The 4,911-nt window shown below is 45.8% G+C and overlaps 1 non-coding gene across 1 annotated transcript; it reads right to left on the bottom strand.

The window, feature by feature from the left end:
* Positions 1 to 1,569: 1,569 nt before the first annotated feature.
* On the bottom strand, positions 1,570 to 1,708 carry LOC114809292. Its single transcript, XR_003757079.1, has one exon. It is a non-coding gene; the product is annotated as a small nucleolar RNA SNORA7 (small nucleolar RNA).
* Between the last annotated feature and the right edge of the window lie 3,203 nt (positions 1,709 to 4,911).

The raw sequence follows: 4,911 nt of genomic DNA, 5'->3' as shown, positions 1-4,911 counted from the left end.
GTCAGAGGTCATGGGTTCAAATCCCAGCTCTGCCACCTGTCAGCTGTGTGACTTTGGGCAAGTCACTTAACTTCTCTGTGCCTCAGTTACCTCATCTGTAAAATGGGGATGAAGACTGCGAGCCCCACGTGGAACAACCTGATGACCTTGTATCTACCCCAGTGCTTAGAACAGTGCTTGGGACATAGTAAACGCTTAACGAATGCCAACATTATTAGGGAAGCAGTGTGGCTCAGTGGAAAGAGCACGGGCTTGGGAGTCAGAGGTCATGGCTTCCAATCCCAGCTCCACCACTTGTCAGCTATGTGACTTTGGGCAAGTCACTTAACTTCTCTGGGCCTCAGCTCATCTGTAAAATGGGGATTAAGACTGCTGAGCCCCATGTGGGACAACCTGATCACTTTGTATCCCCCCAGTGCTTAGAACAGTGCTTTGCAAATAGTAAGCACTTACAAATGCCATCATTATTATTAAATACAGTAATGCCAATGATGTAGTCTGGTATAAGAGGCAAATGTCATCCTTATTAAGTATCTTTGTAAAACAGCAAGGCTCTTTGCAGAGAAAAGAATAAGATGCAGCCTAAAAATCATAGCAGGCAAGACCCTAACCTGATTATAGGACTAGGTTGGCACCTGCAGGGATAGTGCTACGGACACTATTTCCCCTGTCCATAATTTTTGTTAATGTCACTCTCCCCTGGTAGACTGTAAGTTCCTTTGTGGGCAGGGTTTTTGTCAGAGACTCAACATGGCTTAATGGATAGAGCCCGGTCCTGCGAGTTAAAATCTCAGCTTCACCACTTGTCTGCTGTGCAAGTCACTTCATTTCTTTGTGCCTCAGTTCCTTAATTTGTAAAATGGGGGATTAAGACTCTGAGCCCTATGTGGAACGGGGACTGTGTCCAACCTGATTATCTTGTATCTATGCTAGACCTTAAAACAGTGCATGGCACATAATAGAGACTTAAAGAATACCATCCCTATTATTTTTATTGTCTACCAACTTTGTTGCATTGTACTTTCCCAAATGCTTAGTACAGTGATCTGCACCCAGTAAGTACTCAAAAAATACCATAATCCTTGACCATGTTGGAGCCCGCATTCAACAGCAAAAAAGGAGGAAACTTTTGGCTTTGTGATAGGAGTCAGCCAAGGAGCAAGCATCCTTCTTCCTATCAGTCAATCAGTCAATCCATCAATCAGGGGTATTTATTGAGCACTTACTCGTCTGCTGTTTGACCTTGGGCAACTCACTTAACTTCTCTTTGTCTCAGTTATCTCATCTGCAAAATGGGGATTAAGACTGTTAGCCACACATGGGACAACCTAATTATCCCGTACCTACCCCAGCACTTAGAACAGTGCTTGGCAGATAGTAAGTGCTTAACAAATACCATCATCATCATCCCAGAACACCCCACACCCTATCTCCATCTGGTAGTGTATCCATAGAGTTTTCTTGGTAAAAATACACCAGTGGTTTACCACTGCCTCCTTCCAGGAGTAAATGAGTCTCCACTCTTGACTCTCTCCTGTGCCCAGCACAGCCCAGCACAGGTGAGTTTTGACTTGCAGCAGATTGCCTTCCACTCACTAGCCACTGCCCAAACTAGGAATGGAATGGATAGGCCTCTGCTTGACTCTCCCTCCCTTACCCGAGACAGGCAGAGTACTGGAAACTCTCCAGTGTGCAATGCTGAGAGAAGCTTAGGAGAGTTAGACATTAAAATCAATGATAGGGAAAGCAGTAGAGTATAAGGATATATAAGTGTTGAGGTGTTTAGGTGTGGTGAGTATCAAAGTGCTCAGAGCCCCCTGTATTGAAGTTCCCTGTGGCTCTAGGAAGCAACCTCAAGCTCTTGAGAGATTTTCCTCAGCCCTTCTGTTGAATAAAAATGACCCTGACAGACCACCCCTCCACCGCCCAACCCAGCACTCTGCACCCAGGAAGTGCTTAATCAATAGCATGATTGATTGATTGGTTGGGAATGCCAGCACCTCCAAATCCCATCCTCAAGGGCTAATGAACCAGTGAGGGATTACCCAGAGTTCACTTGATTCTTGTGTTCCTTTTTTCCCTTCAAACCTTTCCTTCCTCCAAAGTGCTTTGGACTCTATTACTGAGTCCATTATGGCTGTCCGTATTAAGCCGTACACCTTAAACTGTTTTTTTGCCCAGCTCTCATTTCCATTAAGGTTTCCTCTCCTTCTCTGTGAGGAGTTGTACAATTTCATGTGACAGACAATTACTGTTTTGAGACAGTTCCTCTAACCTTTTGTCAGAAGTTGAGTAACCTCAGTCCATCAGGTAAGCCTTCCTTTGCTGCTCATTCTGGCATTTTAACCAATTAATTGTATTGAGCAAAGGACACTAATAAGGAGAAATGTGGGCATCCCTCTGTGTTTGGGAAAGAGTCAGTCCAACTAGCAGCTGATGGGAAGAGAACATCTGTCCAAGGCTCAAGAGCTATAGCAATGAGAAACAGCATGGCCTAGTGGAAAAAGCACGGGCTGGGAGTCAGAGCACCTGGGTTCTAACCCTAAAGCAAGCATAGAGACAGAGGTATGTGAAGAGAAGGAAGCAGAGAAGAAGCATTAGCAGAACGGGCTCTCTTGACCAGCACACTGGTATTGGTGTGGTGAGCCCACTATAAACTGCCTTATTAATGACTGTTTGTGATCCCAAGAACAGTAACAAGGAAGAGACTTTGCAAAGGCACTGATGTACTCTACTTGAGACAGGTGAATGTAGGCCTTTGGGGGTGGACCAAGGGGGAAGGGTTTCTCTTCCTGTTTTACCTAGTAACAGGACTGGACCAATCAATGGCTGCACATGGTGCCTCTGCTGCCATGCCTAAGGTAGATAAAAGGCCTTAGGTTGCGTTGAAACGTACACTCTCTCGCAAGGGAAGCAACTGGAGGTGCACAGAAAGCAAGTAGACAGAGGAGCATGAAGAGAAGCAAGCACAGAAGCAGCAAGAGAGCACCACTTGAAAGGAGCAGAAGGCAGCAGCCCTTGGAAGTGGAATGAAGAAACATTGGCAGAATGGGCTCCTTTTGATCACAGACTGATACTGGACCCTTGGTGGGGTGAGTGTATGTATGTGTCACTCCCTTCCCAGTTGGTAAAACTAAGTAAAAAGCTTCACACATTAAACATGATCAGAGGTGTGGTGTGGCTTCTACTACATGTCACTGAGGGTCCCCCAATCCAGGAAAGTCCTAGTTGGTAAAAGCCAGGGGCTTGTGACACACAAATGGTGATAAGGAGGGGATTGGTGGACCTCGGTCACTATGATCTAGTCTTTATGGTGTCATGACTTGCTAGTTCTCAATCAATTCTTCCCTCCTGTTGTCTCTCACCTCCATCATGGAGTCCTGGGTAAGGGTGACTCAGTGTTGGAATACTGTTATCCAGCTGGAACACTCAACTTTGGGCATGGGTCTGCTGAAAATACTGTGTGTAGGATTTTCCTTCTATGAGTGGAGAATCCTATTAATGGCTAGTGTAGCTGCTTCTGATAGGATTGCTATTGCTAAAGAAGCCAGAGAAGCTGTGAATGCTGCTATTAAGGTGGTTGAGCTTCTCCCCAAACCTAAACTGGCAAAAATCAGCCAAGCCCTGTTAAATGCCCTAGTTAAAAATGGGTGTGACCTTGATTGTGTTATTGGGAACATCTGGTCTGAGGAGTCAAATGAAAGGGAGTTCATTTTAAGGATAGTCCCAGTTGTTACCAAAACCCCAGGGAGAGGGTCCACCAAATCCTATTTCAAGAGACTTTGGTAGGGCAGAATTAGCTGAGTCAGTGATTCTGCAGAGAGGTCAGAGTCCCTACCAGAGTGGTTTCTCCGGATATGAACATGGTGCAGCTTTACTCACCCTTAGTGAAGAGAAAGCCAAGGGTGTAGGTGATTTGGGAAGATCAGGAGGTACGTAAGGTCATGAGGACCTTTCATGCTAGCCAAGGAACACTAATTGCAGCACTTAAAGGAACCTATGAGGGCCCTGGGGAGGTCCCTTACACATTTAGATGGTGGAAGGACTTAAATGAGGCTCAGCAGGGATTGAATTTAGTGTGGGCTATCTGCTTTATTAATGACTGTTTGTGATCCCAGGAACAACAACAAAGAAGAGACTTTGTAAAGGTGCTGATGCGCTTTGCTGCACTTGAAGCAGGTGATAGTGGACCTGTGGGGGTAGATCAAGGGGAGAGGCGGGCCTTTCTCTCCCTGTTCTACCCAGTAACAGGCCCGGATCAATCAATAACTGCATGTAGAGCCACAGCTGCCAAGTCTAAGTCAGGTAAAAGGCGGTTGCTTTGAAGCACCCACTCTCTGGCAAGGGGACATATGGAGGCATGCAGAGAAGCAACCCTGAGGCACGGTGAGATGCAGGGAGAAGAAAGCATCATCGGTGCAGCAGGAGAGTAGCACTTGGAAGGAGAAAGGGAGAAGTATTGCCAGAATGGGCTCCTTTGAACACAGACTGATAGTGGACCCTTGGTGGAGTATGTGTGTGTGTCTGTTTCCCTTGCACACTGGTAAAACTAAAGAACTTTCCTCAGTAACTGTGGGGTTCAGTGGTGTGGTTTGACTCTACTACTTGTCACTAAGGCTCTCTTGGTCCAGGAAAGTTCTAGAGGGTACAAGCCAGGGGCTCGTGACAATATTCTTGCAAAATCGTTTTTTTAATTAGCACATCCTATATGTCAGGCAGTATGCTAAGCACCAGGGTGGATAATAATGATGGCATTTATTAAGTGCTTACTATGTGGCAAAAACTGTTTTAAGCGCTGGGATAGATACAAGGTAATCAGGTTGTCCCACTTAGGGTTCACAGTCTTGATCCCTATTTTACAGATGAAGTAACTGAGGCATAGAGAAGTTAAGTGACTTGCTCAGGGTCACA

Source organism: Ornithorhynchus anatinus, chromosome 2 (assembly GCF_004115215.2).
Source record: "Ornithorhynchus anatinus isolate Pmale09 chromosome 2, mOrnAna1.pri.v4, whole genome shotgun sequence".
Lineage (NCBI taxonomy): Eukaryota > Metazoa > Chordata > Mammalia > Monotremata > Ornithorhynchidae > Ornithorhynchus > Ornithorhynchus anatinus.
This window is presented reverse-complemented; position numbering and strand designations above follow the sequence as displayed.